Genomic DNA, 18,614 nt, shown 5'->3' with positions numbered 1-18,614 from the left:
TTTTGCTCTTGGTTGTTCCAAAAACAAGAGCAGAATTAGGAAAAGAAAGCTTTTAGGTTCTCAGCACCAAATCAGGAATTTGTGTATGTTTTTAATTAACTATGTGCTTCTGTAACTAATTTATTGGTTATTTGTTTCTATCTTTTAATTCTGTAATTGTGTTGCTGCTACCTTGACCAGGTCTGCCTTGTAAGAGGGATCCCCAATCTCAAGGGGATTAATCTGGTTAAATAAAGGCTAAATGAAAAGTCCTGATTCTTGACGGGACATTGGTTAGGGTTAGGGTTAAGTTTAGGGTTAGAGCGACACACCAGATTATTTTACATCTCATGCAGAAGAGTAATGATCTCTATGTTTAGCACAAAAATGAGTGAAAAATGTATAAAAAGACAAAGCAAAAGCCGTTTAGCAGTAAGGGAGGAGATGAAGTACAATCAGGAAGATTACTGATTTAAGCATGTCCCCCTAAGTCCGTTCAGACAGATTGGCATGACGTCTCGCTGCCTGAGGCCAGACTGAACGTCTGTCACTCAGTGCACTGATATGCTCCCTGCGCACATATGAATACATAATGAACACAACAAAAGAGGACTCGCTTTCTCACACACATACAGTCCCATGCGACTGACGGAGCATTGCCACTGATAGACCAGCCTAACAGATTAATCATCAGATCTGCTGCGTGAATCAGTTGCACTTCAAATTAGCTCTCTGGCCTCTTTATACTGTCGACAAGGCACTTCATTAATTAAGCACAAAGCTTAAACTGGGATTAAAAACGTAATTAATCGCGGAATTGTTGTGTGGCCTCTGTGTATAATACGATGACTGTCTGGGGAACGCTGTCCAGCAGCAGTAATGAAAACACTTCTTTTCTTTTTTCTTTTTTGAAAAATGTGCCTGAAAGTGTGGCAGCATGTCGCCGCTCTGTGATGCTGAACTTTTTACGTTGTTATTATTGTGTAATTGGTTGGTTTTGGTCTGACTTTTTCTTGTTTTTCTGTGCCTTGAACCAATCAACATGTTTTTGGTTGGTTTGAGAAGTGCTTCAGAGACCTGGTTCCCACCTGGTTCATACATTTTTATTTTATTCTAAACTAATCATATTCTATTTTATCTTTATTCTGTTTTTTAAGAGTGTTACTTTTATGTGCAACTAAGCTGCTGTGACCAAGTAATTTCCTTTGTGGATCATTAAAGTCTATCTAAGTCTAAGACTAATAACAAAGATAGGTTGGCACTAAATTTGAAACAGCATCGCTAACTTTAGTCACAAGCAGTGGCAACACCATGATGAAGCATTTGTCGACGACGCTCGCGAGTGCCACATGTTGGACAATCTCTGGTCAACGGGTCCCAACAGAGCAGAGCTAGTGAGGATCCAGTGACCAATTTCCTGTTTGTTTACTTACACAAGCTCTTATCTCTTGTTTAGAAACTCAATAAAATGTATGTTGTTTACACGAAACCACTTACATTTTCTAGATCAAAAATTCACAGGAGGAATCGACAAAGAATCGGATCAGATAAGCAGAATCAATAATGGCATCGGTATCAATAAAATCCCATGTGATGCCCATCCCTAGTTACAAGGAAGCACAAATAAGCTTATTTGTGTGATTATAGGTGGGAAACTTTAAAATTGTGTCACAGCTTCACCAGCCTCAGCCTTGTAGTTTTAGAATATGGACGCCATCTTCCTATGTAATAGGTGGTTGAGACTTTCGTGTCAATTTTCTGCAAAACCTACATTAACAAAGTGTAAATGAGTACCCTAAAAGAGACTTAAGAGTCAGAAGAGCAGCTACACAATCAAATATAATCACAAAAAGGTCAAACAAGGGAGTTATTCCGTCACTGCTTTCATTTCAGCTGATCCCAAAGAGAAGACGTTTGCGTCGGGGTGATGTGAAGCTGGACATTAAATCCAGCCTCATGAACAAACACAAATAAGCTTTGTATTGAACAAAGACTGCACGAGGATTTCCTTCAGTTACGTTGAAAGAAAGTCTTGCTTTGCTACAATTATTATTTTTCATTTTCTCTACCACTGGTACCATAAGGCTCTTAATAATTAACATTAAAAACAATGGTCTGTTGTCATTTACAAATAAAATCCTGTACATTAACGCGAGGACGCTCCGAGAGAGCAGCTTCTGACTGGTATCCACAGTCATTTTCATTATCATTTTCACAGCTGCTGCGCACATTTTAAAACGCACAACTGTATAACTAGTAATCACTGTGAGCACAAAAGTAATTTAAGCCACATTCAAGCTCCTTTCTCTGATGTGACACCAGAAAATTAGCTGGTGAACAGCTGCAAAGCAAGCTGACAAAAAAAAGAAAGAAAAGAGACTACTCGACCAATCAATGGATGTCATTTACCGTCATTGACTCTAATAATGGATAATCTTACCTTCAGTACAAAGCAGACATTGTGTGTCATTTGGTTTGGTGGCGGAGCCTGAACAAAATGGATTTTGGGAGCGAAGGTCTCACAGAATCTTACATATTCACAGTGTGATGCTAAGTAGAGTCTACTAGAGTCAAATAAAAGGGAAATAAAGAGGAAATCATGCAGACACCGTCTGTCTCTGTCACTCTCTTGTGTGTCTGAAGTGGGAACCATGTAAAAAAAAATGGAATCTGTGTCTGCACATTCCTCAAATGTGTGCATTTGTTCTGCAGATAATGACCTTTGAGGCTGAAATGCATCTGAGCCTCAGCAGCTGTGGCCTGGACGAAGTCTGAGCTCAAAGTGACGACGACACCAAACATCACGTTGTGCTGAAACTCAGCGGAACAAGTCAGGATTCAGAAAAGCAAGTAACAATTCTAACATGATTATGTTTTTCAGAGACCGTGTCTTCATTTAAGTAGATTTCAGGGGACACTGCACAACTTCACAAGTGGTTTTATCCACCTTTGATTAGTTTCAGGGTTACAACAATCTCCGAAATATTTTTGCTCTTCTTAAACGACTTGCGTTGTTTTTCCTATTGCTATCATTGGTATTGATGGCTAATAAAATTTTACTTTACTGCCATTTTTTAAAACCTGATGTTTGATTATTTTATTTTTTTTTAGGTCATGGAGATTTACAATTATTTTAAGAAGAAGGACTCAGAATGTAAATCTCAATGTAATGTCAAAGCATGTTTAGTATTCTTGTACGTGAACTGCATAGACTGCTGCTGATAGTAGATAAATCCAATAATCAGTGTTATTACGGTAATTTAAAGATGGACTGATAAAAAAAAGTGCTGTATACTGTATACGTAGTTTTTAAAATAGTCTTGACTGTATCATAATAAGGAGGTTTTATTAACCAGCCTTTTTGAAAAACTAAATTAGGTCTATTTAGGACATACTCAAAGTAAACTGAATGCTGTTCATGAACATTTACGAGCTCATTCATGGTCTTGATCTCTTTTGAAAGCCAAGACTCTGAAGTTTCTATCGCAAAAGTCAGAATCGCTCTATGTGGTATTGTTCTTGAGCAATCCAAAATAAGAAGTTGTTGGGTTCGCCTGATTTTTTGTTTTGTTTTGGAAAAACGTGTTGGTTGAATCCTATAATGAGTTTTTATCAGTGAAATCAGAAGAAAATGACACATTGCATCATGCAGCATTCACTCAAACACAACTCGTGTACAGAGCTCTGATTGGTTCAAAAACCTACTGGTGTCCCATATAAAACCCAGAGGAATGATAAAAGGGTTAAAAAAAAAAAAATCTTGTGAAATTTAGTGGGAAGCACGACATTTATTCTATTTATTTTCTTTCAAACCACGATGAAATTAGGCCATCGGCCACCGTGAAGCCATCGTGAGCATCTGGGGCCTTGGTTTTCCACCCGGTTCAACGAAATGAACCAATGAATGAGAGGGGAAACGGGTAGTGGCAGATGCAAGCCAACGAGTCAAAAGGACACTTCTCTCCTTCTAGGACATATACATACACATTATACATCTATAATTAGGTATGAGTGACCTACATCATGCACAAACTTGTTTCTGATGTCTCTTTAATAACTGATTTCCAGGCCCCTCTTTCACTTTGCGCCAATTCCCATCGTTTTTTCGATTAACCTCCCTCTGGTGTCCATATCTCATCCCTCTCCCCAGTTTTTACTCGGCACCCTCCCCCCCAATCATTTCATCATCTCCATCCCGTATTCATATAATCTGACACCTCCTCCCCTCCATCTCATCTCTCTCTCTCTCTCTCAGCTTTTCTCTGTGTCTCCCCATCGCTGCTCCCGTCCTTCTCGTCCAATCCGTCCCTTCTGTTTGGAACTGCCGTCTTCCTTAACCCACTTTCAAGCCAAAACAATAGAAACAATGGAGAGTGAGCCCCCGAGGCGATGGGAGGGGATGTAGATCGTAGGGGCAGTACAAGTATCAAAAGGCTGTTCCCCACTGAGAGAAAGAGGGAGAGCACTAGTGCCCATCTGCTGAGGTGGTGAAGGGAAAAAAGGGGTTTATAGAGGACGGTGACAGACTGCAAAATGTGGCGACACACTCCCTTCTCAACCTCCCACTGAGGAATTGTGAAGTGGGAGGAGTTGGTTGTTCCAGAGTTATTCATCACCACGGTAATATCTCTATGTTCTCCAGCACTGACATACGAGTTACACTTAAATCAATCATTTCTGACTTAAAGGGAACTTTCTTTTGTTTTTGGTTCAGTGGGTTTACAGTTTACACACAAGTCCCAAATAGTGTATATGCCCAATTTATTCGCGTACGGCAGTAAATCACCTCCATCTATGACTAAGACGCAAAGAAACATCCTGCATCCGGCAATTAACATTATCCTGTAGAAAAAAGAAAGTACTATTCTTATTACCAACTCATCCTTGGCTTTACCTCATTGGTCCAATACTTGGTGCAACTCTTACTGAGGTTTTACTTACTGAAGTGATATTCATGAGTTTGATTTTCTCCAGCTTATGAAAATAAAAGGCGTCTCTAATGGTTGATTTCCAATTAATTACCATTAATCTTATGGCTAGCAGGTCACAAAAGCAAGTACAGTGATTTTTTTTCTGATCCGATACTGAGTAAAATTCAGGCTGGTATCGGTGATACCGATCCGATACCGATACTTTGGTAAATACACCCTAATGTCACAATGGTGAACCTAAAAAAAGTAGTGTATTTCAAATCATAATTAATGGATGGGTTATTTTATATTTCATATGGATTTTGAGCGGCCCGGTGGTTAGCGCTGATGCCTCCCAGTGAGAAGGTTCAAGTCCAGCTCAGTCCAGTAATTATATAGAGATGGACAATGTGTATTAAGTTCGCAGGAGATTGTCAAGCCTTAGTATAATAGGTACTGTGTACAACTTTGCACTGAATAAGACTCTGTCTTGCACAAATAGATGATTTATGCACCCGACTCAAAATCTCTGCCCAGACTTCCTCTGATATCTCAGAGGTCCTCCTCCCACAGTGACTTTATTAAGCCTAGGAGCTCTGAACGTAAAGGATTAATTTGATTATAGATATAGGAGATGGAGCCTTTAAGAGTGGGGATTGGTTTCAGGAAACCGTCCAAAGCTGAGTCAGAGGGTAAATTGGAAAGGCTAGGAAATGTGTCATGAACAAAGCCGCAGACTTGTAAATATCTAAAGAAATGTTATCGGGAAGATGCTGAAAAGTAGCAAAGGTATTATTAATATAGATGTCTTTAAAGTTTTGAATACCAAAATTTGTCCACCTTAAGAAAACAATCCGTGTGTGAATGGGAAAAGCCACTAGTGGTGTCTAAATAGAGAATGTCTGTAGGCTTTAAACTAGACCCAGATCCTAAGTGAGGTTTTCACAATCACATTTTTGGTTATGTTGGCGATGGACGCTGTTATGTTCTGGAAAAGTTAAAGCTGTTGTGGAAGGAAGAACGTTTTTTTATTGTTTTTGTCCTCCAAAGTTGAATGCTATCCTCGGGTTTCTCTGGTAGGGGAAGAAACTGTGCTCCAGAAAGTAGAGATACCTATATATAGTTAGACATCACAATACCCAGATGGGTGTCATTTTTCGATATCGCTCTAAAGGGCGGTAATTTAAGCGAATCATGATGTTCCAGTCTCACAGGCATCAATTCACACTCATGCTCTATAACCAGAGGAAACAAAACCAGCTACAGTTAGAATTGCTGAGATGATGGACCTGCAGTTGAAATATATGAAATACATATAACAAAATATCATCCTCATACAAGAATATCATTGATGTATATTTAGGATAAGAATGAATAGTCTAATGCTGAGTACTACAATAACTAATTGGTCAAATAGACTCAGTAATATTGTTAAAAACTTGGGTAGGAATCCGTTTTTTTAGTGTTTGAAACATAATTTTCATATATTTTGTATAATTGTGTTGTTTTTTCTGTTGCTATTGCTATTGCTACTATTAGCTCTGCTAAATTATGATCCAATAAATGAGGCAGCTACCTCAAATTGCTTCCAAGTTTATAATTAATAAGTAAATTACTTGTATTCTTTATGAAGCTAACAAAGTATCGGTATCGGATTGGTATCGCTGATATCTGCCTGAATTTTATCGGATTGGTATCAGATCGGAAAGGAAATCTGTGGTATCGAACATCACTACTGTTTTATGGTTTCCATTAAGACGTGTTTGAATAAGGTTGGAGGTCACTAAAGGCCTAAGAGGAAAATGTTAAACACATTTTAAATTGTTGCCAATTTAGGCTTGGAGGAAAAATGAGAAAAATGTAAAATGAAAAACTAAGCTTGAATCTCCTCAGTGGTGTGTGGACATGGTCTGATCTTTTCTTTCACTTCATACTATTGTCCCACATGGAGCATATCACGCAAGTCTCTGCACATACACAATGTACTCACTGCTCACTTTTCTCTACACTATATAGTTCTTTGGGATCACTGCACCGGGCAGAAATAAAGAACCACAGTATGTCTTGGAGATCAAATGTATTGTGGGGTTTGCCCTGTGCTTTGCATTGTGTGTGCATTGTGAGTGATTTGTATGCCTACTGTACTGTGGCCTGTGGAGACGTAGAGGCTACAGTGGATGTGGTGTTAATGTATGCTACAACCCTTTCATTGACTGTAGACACTGAGAGTTTGTTGGCTGTAAAACTGGTCTAGAACAGACCTACAACTCCAGACTGGGCCCATGTCATCAGTCTGAAATGTGACATACATTGAACAATGATATTCATTTCACTTAGGTCGAAATATTTTTATTTACGTAATCATTGATAAAATTTAACCGGATGGCAAAAGTTTTAATAACGCTAGGATAACTAGCTCAAATATTACCTTGCTAATCACTTAACAAATCAAGACTAAGTTGGTTAACTAGCTTAAATATTATCTTGCTAATTACTTAAACAAGGTAAGTGATGGCTAAAGTTAGGATAATGCTAGGATAACTAGCTTAAATATTATCTTGCTAATCCCTTAAACAAGGTAAGTGATGGCTAATGTTAGGATAACGCTAGGATAACTAGCTCAAATATTACCTTGCTAATCACTTTAACTAAATCAGTAATGACTAAAGTTGGGGTTAACCTAGCTTAAATATTATCTTGCTAATCACTTAAACAAGGTAAGTGATGGCTAAAGTTAGGATAACGCTAGGATAACTAGCTTAAATATTAGCCTTGCTAATCACTTTAACCAAGTCAGTAATGGCTGAAAGTAAGGATAACGCTAGGATAACCTAGCTTAAATATTATCTTGCTAATCACCAAGGTAAGTAATGGCTAAAGTTAGGAAAATGCCTGGATAACTAGCTTAAATATTACAATGCTAATCACTTTAACCAAGTCAATATTGTGGAAGCCAAGCGTAAAAAAACGTTGTGGGCTATACTCATTTTCAGCAGCGCATAGACTGTTAGTAAATAGTAAAATGTTCTCTCTTCAGTTTATATAACAAGAGTTTGGGCTTATATATAAGCCATCAAATCCAGGTATTTTATCGTTTTGTTTTAATTACAAAATGTAAAAAATCAGCCGATATATGTGTTATCGGAATTTTTTATTATGAAAATCCCTGGATCAACCTGCACAGCTAAGGTGTCAAAACCAATCAGATCAGGTGAGGTAACACCTGCTACTGATCCAACAGTGTGTTAACTGTGATCAATAAAGCAGTGACAGCTACAGAGAGAGAGAAGGGGGAAAACCCTGCAGCAAGTGGGAAGGCCGCCTTTTGTTAACAGGTTTAGGTGGGTCAGCTTTTTATTGTGGAAAGTCTTTTGTTGCAGACACTCCTCACCTGCCTCGCAGATGCAGTCAATCAGCTGCTGGAAGACACTGCAGCGTGGTGACAGATGGGATATATGGTGGGAAGAGCCCTCAAGCATCCAGATTTAGTTACAGTGGGACTGGTTACAGCACGGCTTAAAGATCGGGTCTAATAAGGATAGTCGCTACACTGGAAGGAGGGGTGGCAACACTATGTTTGTCCCTGAGACAAAAATAGAGATGAAGATTTACTGTCTGTGTGTTAGTTAGTTTTTATACTAATACAAAACAATTGACTAAGGTGGCTTCTGTTCTATATAAACATCTTAAAGCCGTATAACCGAGTGGAGGCGACAGCAAACTCTGAATAGACAAGTTTATCCCAGTTATGATTCCCTTTCATCACCCTATAATGTTTGTGAAGTGTTATATCCCTGGATGTTTTATATTGTTTGTGAAGACGTCTGTGATGTTTTGCAAGGAAAATAATTATTAGTTTGTATAACGCACATCACATGGAATAGATTTTTTATTTTTGTTTTACATTCAGTAAAAGGTTCTAAAACGGGACGGACTAAGTTAATAATTAACCCTGTGAGCGTTTTAATGGGGGTCATTTCCTCTTCACGAAATCAGCATCTGCTTGAGCATTTTATAGCCAGAGGGCGTCTACGGGACGTCCTGACAGATACTATAGATAATCTTTTTTTTTTTTTTCCTACCTCAGTTGAATTTTGGAAATTTGGCAATTGCTCATTGGTGGGTCTACCAGACACTTTTAATAATCTTGCACAGTACCAAATATAGCACTAGATTAGTCACTAGATAGCTACTGCTTATTGTTTATGCACCGTTTAATGCTCAGTTTATCTGTAAAGTACGATGTAAATCCAAAAACTGCATTTTATATCGGCTAATTTATCATCTGCCATTTCCTCTATAAATTACGTTATAGTTCCTGTTCATAGTATATTTACATTTAATGCACAAATCCATCTGTATCATATCAATCAGTCAGTCTTTATATATAAAGCACTTTAAAAACAACACAGTTGGCCAAAAAAAGTTAATACAGCTACAGCTTTAAAAAACTATTCAGACGTCTTCTTTTTGGCGTATGAAATAAACAAGTCAACTACAAACCAAAAGTTGCAGACGAAAAAAAAAAAAACAATCTGACGGCTTCTTTTTAGCATTTACTTATCGTTATGGTGAGACTTAAAATAGGATTTTGTCCTTTTAACAGCTAAAAACAGGTCGTGTGTCACTTGCCCTCGTTGTCTATGCGAAGCTAAATGTGTTAATGCTACAGGGAAAATGTAGAGACGCATAGAAATAGAGGCAAAAAGAAAAAGTTCAAAATTGCAACAATGCCAAAATAAAATAAAGTTTGCCTTTGTTGACTATTTAGAGTCTGGTGACTGAACAATCATCAGAGAGTGTAGAAATACAGAAAGCAACACCAAGAAATAGATGTAGGGCCTAAGTATCATGAACAGTTTCACCCTCGTTGGTTATCTTTTCTCCAACAGCCAGATGTTCAACACCTGTGAAATATGTAAATCCAAAGATTAAATCAATCAATGAGCGGATGGTGGAAGAAATATAATATATGTTAAGAGAGTAGGGACGAAAGAGAAGGGTCAAACTAGAGATGTGGCGTTCTCCAACGAATCGTATCTGTTGACCGGCTCTTTAAAATGAACGATGGGAACCGAGCGCAGCAGCACAACACGGCAGAGTACACGCACCGTAATTAATTAATATACAAATATCACATGATGTCACATGAGTCGTCCACGTTGCCTTCACAAAACACTAAATGAGCCAAAGAAATCACACCAGCATTTGGAAAAACGATAAAGGAAAGTATAATATATTAGCGGTTTAATGGTGAACATATCTGCCTCTCCAAGCAGTTGATCTGGGTTCAATTCCCCAGTTAACGCACAGATCTTTACCAGAATTTCCCACAGAATAAATAAGTATTTATGTATCTAAAATCAATGCCTCAGGATGATTTGAACTCAGGCAGCCTACCACCAGAATAATAACTCTAATTCAAATTCAAATTGTACCCTGTGATTCCTCCCACTGATTATATTCAGGATAAAATGAGTTACCCCCCAGACTGTAGAAATAAACCAGTCTGTGCAATGGATCCACAAGATCCAGCTCCCTTCAAAGAGGAGCCGTAAATCCCATCTCTAGGCCAAACAAAGCAACCCTAAGCCTGACATCTCTTCATAATCCTGAGTGTATATTAATCTTCACCATGGAGTGGCTATATTTAAAAAATAAAAAGAAGAAGAAGCCTGTGGTGGAGCTATGGCTAAAATCTGCATTAACTGAGTGGAGCTATGATCTTAGTCTGGTCTCTGTCTCCCTGTCCCTGTCAGCATTGCACTTAAATCTGGCCCAGTCACTGTTTTACAGCTCTGACATGATGCCACCATTAATATGTAACCTGATAGATCATAACATAACTTCAATGTAACGTCACAACGGCAAAATCAGTGGCTGCATATTCACAGGTGTCTTACGAGCCAAACGGGGGCTTGTTGAGACCTCACATTAAGATCCAGATATCTGAGCTGTTTGATCTCATGTGACCAGCTTTAGGTACGTGTGTTCAGACCTGGATCTCAGTTTCTCTGTATGCAAATAAACCTCGACATCATCTGTGACTCAGTAGAATATTTTAACAGCTGATGTCTCTGATGGATCTCTACCGCTGCTCCAGAACCGAGAACAGAGCAGTTTTATGTGTGTGCATCATCACTTTGGCTTCACATGTTTCACATTATAACTCCAACCATGGAAGTTTCCATATGCACGTTAATCTCTGGTAAATGAAGGTAAAACTTAACCACATGCTCCTCATACGTCAGCGTCAATATTTAACACAGAATCACACTCGTGCACTCATTCTATCTACCTACCTAATAATAGACTCATGTGACCCAGACCACCTGAGAGATCTGTCCCTAAAACGCCGTTGGCGATAAACGACATGTCATGCGCATGTGTAACCTTCACCACCACCGGGTTTAGTTTACACACATTCAAATGACGACCACACACTTGAACCCAGTGAAATTCTACTGTTAGATCGACTTGACTCTGTCTTCTAGTCGTAGTGTCTAGTGATGTTTGATACTACTGATTTTCTTTCCGATACGATAATGAGTAAAGTTCAGCCTGGTATCGGCGATGTTGATCTGATACTGATACTTTGTGTAAATACACCTTAATGTGTCTGTTAAACCTAAAAAAGTAGAGTGTTTCAAATCATAGCTTCATAAAGAATACAAGACATCTACTTAGAATTATGCAGAATTAACCCGGCAGTATTTACAACCTGATTTAATCTGTAGTATACAAGGCATCAGATAACTGAGGTGATTTTCACCTTCATTTAACTTTGTTTAACATTTTCACATATTTAAAACATCAGTTTTATCCAACGTTCTCAGCAGTGGATCCATGTCTGCGATACAGTATATACACTCTCCTCCCTGTTTTCTATTCATCCAGTCGGTGGTCTCAGTGGGCACTGAGGCCCGGAGCCGAATCCGACTCCAAGACACTTCCCTCCCTCTGATCTCTCCATCCTCTATTTATCCTTTCCACCTGGCGTCCTGCCAGACAGCGCTGTGCCACCGGCCTTCACTCCAGACGTTTCTCTGTTTTCATTGTTCCATCTTGGTATGTTCCTCTGTCTCTTCTACCTCTTTGGTGTGTGTAGTATTTTTTCCTTTCCCTGATTCTTCTTCTGTCCTTTAAGGGAAGCAACCGTTTGTGTGAGAGGTCTAAAAATAGAAGCTGCCAAAAAGCAAAAGCTAATGGACACGTGAATGCACAGCGAAGGTAACCGGAGAAGGACTGCATACAGACGGGACTGGAAAGAAAAGGGGTTTTCTATTGATGAGTGTGACAATGTGCCTGTGCACCAGGTTGTATCCACAGAGAAATAGATACATCCCGTTGTAATACAGTATATAAAAGAGAACTAACATTCAAAAACAAAAGCAGACAGACAGAATCAGGATGGAATTTTGGAGATTTTGTGCAGCACAATCTTCAAAAATATTGGCTTAAAACGAGACTGTATGAGTCTGGCTTCCAGGCTCGAACACACTTTAACAACATCAACGTTTTTCATAGAATTCAAAACACTAGAAGTCACAGTGTGTTTGTCCAGCTCATAGACTGTATATAAATATGGACAACGCATCCCCACTTCCTTACATTGACTCACGTTTCCATTTATTTAATGCTACGCTCTGCTCTACTTACACCAGTTACAAGGAAATGTTGGATTATACGCTGACCGTGTTTTTAAATAATTTTTTTATAAAGTGGTGGGCATGGCAACTTGTCACATCCTGTTCCTTTAGCGTCAGATAATGAACTAAAAAGAAACTTGACACTTGAACATTCAGCATTCACTCATTCAACGTTATATTAACCTAAAACTACAGAAACCATTTATCTGACTTGTATTTTAGTATTTTATTTTGGCCCAAGCTCCACCCACTAACATGGAGGAGGTGGAGCTTATAACCTATACTGCAGCCTCCAGCCACAAGGGGGAGCTCTACTTGCTTTGGCTTCACTTTAGAGGAGGTACTCATGCATCCATGTTTATTTACAGTCCGTGGTCTATCAATGCAATGGGCTTATCAGCTGTCATTTTCACTTAAAGTAAAAATTTTTATATGATTTTTATGAATTCAACCTTCTAGCCAGCGGGAGCATAATGTTATGCAACTGTGAATTAGATTAAAAACAACTCAGCTGCAAACTGCAGACGGACTAAATGACTCAGGTTCTCACAGTGTCCTTCAGACAGAGCCTCTGTGGATGCTGCCCTGTGGTTCAGACAACGCTTGATGCCAGGTGAAGCATTAAACCCAGCATTCACCACAGGTAGCTGGTTGTACTAAATCAGTTGCCAGGTGAGCATCACACACGCACGCACACACACACATACACAAAGTATACACCATGCCGCGTAATCACAGTTATGCCAGAAGGCTTTCCCTAATGCAGAATTAATTGTGCAACACACAATTTTACCCAGATTCCGCTTGACTTGGCCATTTCCGCTGAAGTGACTCAGGGCGATGGGAGATTTTAATAAAGGATGCTCATTTTCTACGATACGTTATTTTAACTGATCTGTATTGATGATTGTGTTGTCATAGATGTTGTCACAGATATTTAGGACCCTCAAAAGGTAGATGTAGTAGCCTAGTGAGAAAACTAGAGCATTTAAAAGTATCATGGTTAATTGTGCATCTTGCCTCATTTTCATAAAAGGATGTTTTACCAACATCTTTACTGCAGCAGGTTGGACTCACTCTCCACAAACACATCCTATATAAAACTTGGAATGTAAAGTAGATGTTAACCTGCCATTACATATTTTAGAAAACATGGGATGAACGTGTGCAAAATGGAGCAAAACATCCCGTGTGACTGCACCGTACCCTAACGTCTGTGCACGCCAGCCTTAAAGGAAGCCATGCAGTTAGCATGGCACGCAGCCTCACAAAAACACACATGAATGCACTGGTGAGGAGCAGCATTGATACAATATTTATCTGTGAGCTGTGGAGGACACATTTATTGTGCTACAACACTGGCATCTGTTGGCAAACGCATGAACTGCAGCTCCATGTTGTCACTGGAGGGGTTTCAGATGGGGGATTAAGGGAAATTATGGCAGGATTAAAGCTACTTTGATATTTCACATCATCTGCGTTGGCCTCTTTTCACTCCAGTGAGCCGAGTAAAGGCATCAGTGAGTGGATATGCTTTAAACGGGCAAATTACAACTGAACTTGTGATTCTTTAATGGTCAGTGAAAAAAGCCCCGAGCGAAGAACTTGGCAAAGTATTCTGGAAAACAATTAGAGGTCTTAAGAAGTTTTTATCATAAGCAAAATAAAACAGTAACAGCTCACTGTGATGCATCTGTATCTGGGGCTGTGTGAAGGCTACTAATTACACATCAAGTCTCATTGTCAGTATTAACAGAAAACACCGCACATGTTGCGTTATGCACCCTTAAAAATAAAGGTTCAAATTGGAACCAAAAGTTGCTCTTCGCATTGATGCCTTAGGAGAACCTTTTAAATTTCTTTAAGGAACGTTTTGCCTATTGGTTCTTAAAAGAACTATTTGTTATCTTGTTTTTTAGAGAACCTTATTTGGTTCTTAATGAAACCTTTTTGAAATTCAGTTCTCTTAAGAACCTTATACAGCAAGAAAAGTTCTTAGACATCAAAAGGTTCTCCAGAGAACTGGCAAAGTGGAGAAGGTCCTTTTTTAATGTTTAAATTTAACCAACGATAACATTGAGGGTGATGTTCCCGATCTTCATTCCAATGCTCTGAAACTATAAAGCCTCTTACATGCATGAAGTGCACACATAACCAACCGCATCCAGTAATTAAGAACTAGAAGGGTATGTCTAAAGATCTGTTGGAAGTCCATAAGTTTCAATTCATTGTTCATACAAATACTGTAAGCACTGCATTAAGCCAAGATAAAAATCTAAGAATGCCTTCATGAACAGACTGTATTATAGATCTGACTCTATAGAGGGTGGTGGACATTGTTCATGATGGACCGGAGCTCTGTCCCTACCACAGAGTCCACCTTCTGTATCGGTTCCTCCAGCCATGAGGCGTCCTCCTCCTCCTTCTTCTTCATAACATCTGCTTCTCTTCCATTGGCATTTCCATTGGTTAAACAACCTTCTGAGGAACTAGAGATGACCCTGACCTTTTTTGTCTGTGTGACATTGTGGCTGTTAACCCTATTCGGACGCTCTTGACTGCATTCTCAGACACCGTTGAAGCTCAGATGTATTCCAGTGATGCTCTGAAGCATGTGCTGACCTGAGGACGTTAGCTCCAGGCAAACAGAATGCCTGATATGTTTGTGAGTGGCAGCTAACAGCGTTCACAAGACTCTCTGTTTCCTCTCCTGTTATTCATCAGAGGAAGTCAGCCAACGTGCCGACACCTGACACCCGAGGGTCAGATTTCTCAGCGGTGAAGGAACATCTACATATTGTACTGCATCTGGATATGCTCGATGCTCATCTCTCATCACAGTCCACCAGTCGTTCAGATTTCATTGGAGAACCCAGATGACCATTAATCAGCTGCTGACAGAAGCCCATTGGAGCCCAACGAACAAAGCTCGACTCCAGGTCAACGTGAACACCGTCCTAACTGCCATGACATATTTAATTCATAGTGGAAAAAAGCATATCCCATTCATAAGCAGAGAATGCTCTGGTACATCTAGATCTGTAGCTGCCAGGGTGCAGCCTTCCACATTCAGTGAAGCCAAGAGCAGATAGTCAGGTTCAGTGGAAAAAGCAAATGTTTGCCTTACCCTATTACCCCAAGTCCTTCAGAGCCTCCTCCTGTCCAGCATGGACAACACGTCACTACTTTTGGTGGGCACTGTTGGGTGGCCATCGGCATCTCTTGTTTGCAGGGTTAGATGTGAATACAGACTCTAAGCTACGGACAATGTGATGCTATTTTCCTGGGGATACGGGTGGCGCCATTTTGCAACTTCTAGTGCTGAAGTCTGATCACAACACAACCTCCAGACTCACTCACGATTTTGTTTAATTAATATTACCTCCGCCAGTCAGAAATGTTGGATTATACACTGAACTTATTCGTTAAATTGTTTATACAACTCTCATTATGTCACATCCTGTTTCTATAGAGTCAAATAACTAAATAAAACCATACTTGACACATGGATCAACATTACATCAACTCCCTAAAACAGGGGTCTTCAACGATTTTCAGGCCAAGGACCTCAAACTGATGAGGACATTTACCTACTATATGTGTCCCATACTAAACTCTATTCATGAATATACAGTATTGGCTACGTGCATACGTTGTATCTATGTTCCACCGTACTCTAAAAGAGCAGATGTATGATAATTATCGTATTTGTACAATAATATCACCCTCCGTACGATCAATAAATCCAACAATCCCTTCAATACATGGATATTAACAAACACAAATAGTGCTGTTAGTTTATTTAAAGGTAAAACTGCATTATCAGCTATACTATATGGTCTGTGGTCATGTTTTACAGATGGTCCTGAGCAACGTCAAATTGGACACGTGCGATAATTTTCCTCAAAATCATCATCATTTCCCATCTGGCAACATTGTCCCTGGTAATCTCCATATGAACTTTGTCAATGATGTTTTAAGTTAAAAGCATCTCTCATATTATCATAAAGTATTCATAATTTAGCTGGAACACACACAGTCACACAGTCACACACCGCCTCCACAGCTGAGTGCATTCATCAACATTCACCCATATTACTCAAGCCAGTACGCAAAACTGTTTATACAGTCACAGTCTCTTACAAAGAGGATATAAGAACACTATAGGAACATTACAGATGTGTAATCGGAGACCAATAAATGCAGGAAGGATAATGTGTCATGGAAGCACATTACTGAGCTCAACACAGAAGTTACAGTAAAGACCAACCAGCAGCCGACTTGAGTTCAGAAGAAAGAAGATGGATTGTTCTGTGGATTCTGCTATTACTCAGATAACTAACATTAGCTCCTCAGCTAGCTACACCAAAACCATCCCCATCAATCAGTGATAACGGCAAAATGGAACAACCCAAAGGCAGGAATTCTCTACGATGATGCGCACATGGACGTGTACAAAGTTAAAACTACAGATAATGTTTGTTTTTGCTTTTTTAAAAACTCTATAACTATCATTGCAGGAAATAAATCCTATGTTAGTAGCATTACAGCTTTAGAGTAGTGGAGAAGCCTTACAGTGACTATATGTGACTACTGATGACAAGCTGTCCTTACATATAAGGCTACACCGGGACTTGAGCCTTAAACCAACACCTATTAAACCAACACCTATTTCAGATTAACCACACTCACACACCGTTATGAAACCATCAGAGGAATAATGTAGTGAGACAGCCAGCGTGATCACACTAACAGCCTGCCTGGTACAACAAGGTCATCACACAGCTCTCCTGTAGCTCAGGAACATGGCCTACGGTGCATGCAGCTATCTACACACTTACTTAATAAGTGTGTGTTGTTTTAGGGTGTGTTTCTCCATTCGCTTAAATTCCCTTTCCCGCATTTAGATGTTCTCTAATCCATTTAACAGTCCTAAAAAAAAAAAAAAAAAAACAGACCTGACTCATCCACAGTTGAGCCACGGAGCCTAACCCCACACGCAAAACTTGACATCCCCTTCTCAGCGTCCCGGTTCGCTCATCCTCTGCAGTGACACTTCACCCACGCACACCGTGCACACACTGGCCTCTGCAGATGCAGACGGACGGCGAGGCCGGGCCCCCGGTCACTTCCCCCGGACCGAGTTGCCTTTATGTGCGATTTGCGCAGAGCAGCAAAAAAAAAAAAAAAAAAAAAAAAAAAATCCCACAAAACCGCAGCATCATCCAGAAGATGCGCAGAGAGCGGCGGGGGCCCGTGTGCGCCAGGTGCCAGGAAAACACTGCAGCGAGACGGGGACGTGTCGAGCCGAGCCCCCAGGACGAGATTACAGCTGCAGCGTTCTGGCTTTTTTTTTTTTTTTTTTTTGTTATGTCCACGGTTCATTGTCCCCCCGGTCCGGCCCAGCCAGAACCAGGACACCACCCCATGCGTCAGAGCAACGAGGGGGGAAACAACTGCACAGCATCACATTTTTTTTGAAGCAGGAGGTGTCCGCTTACCTGCGCTGCCGCACCGGGCACCGTCAGCTTCGCAGCGGCATCGAAAAGTCAACCTTTCTTGGTTTCCTGTCGGCGTTACCGGAGCTCTGGCTCCTTGTTTCCTGTCAATGCAGCTCCAGCAGCTCCCTCTCTCACTCCCCTCCTCAGCTGTTCTCCCTGGTCCGCAAAAGCGCGTCCCCGGCGTGTGGCGGCGTGCGCACGCTCCCACACGTAACCGCGGGGCTGATGGGGCAGGCGGTGGGTGTGGAGGGCACGGCAAGGTGGATGGCTTCTCTGGTGGTCACAGTGTGATGACACACGATCTAGTTTTCCTCTCAGAGCCGTTTTATGATAAAACCTTAGGATTAATATTAAGTCTAGGGCATAAAAAGGGTAAAGTGAAGTATCTATGACTGCAAACATCTGCTACTGGCTTTTAAAGATAGAAGTAAGAAAATGTACCTAACAGGGTACCTTGTCACACCTGCAGCACCTTCTGACAATTTTGTATCCAGTGGTGCAGTAATATTTTGGTAACTTATCAAATTGTACCAGTTTAAGTACAATTGTGCACCTAGCAAGACAAAAATGTACCA

At 40.2% G+C, this 18,614-nt stretch overlaps 1 protein-coding gene across 2 annotated transcripts in view; it reads right to left on the bottom strand.

The window, feature by feature from the left end:
* nfasca (neurofascin homolog (chicken) a) overlaps positions 1-18,208 on the bottom strand; it is a 111,108-nt gene extending 92,900 nt beyond the window's left edge. For both annotated transcript variants that reach the window (XM_047582457.1, XM_047582456.1), the window contains exon 1: positions 18,040-18,208. The gene's annotated coding sequence lies outside the window, so the exon portion shown is untranslated. The remainder of the gene's footprint in view (positions 1-18,039) is intronic.
* Positions 18,209-18,614: the final 406 nt, after the last annotated feature.

This window comes from Mugil cephalus, chromosome 4 (genome assembly GCF_022458985.1).
Source record: "Mugil cephalus isolate CIBA_MC_2020 chromosome 4, CIBA_Mcephalus_1.1, whole genome shotgun sequence".
NCBI classification, from domain to species: Eukaryota; Metazoa; Chordata; class Actinopteri; order Mugiliformes; family Mugilidae; genus Mugil; species Mugil cephalus.
Note: the sequence above shows the minus strand (reverse complement) of the source record. Positions and strands in the feature narration are given on the sequence as shown.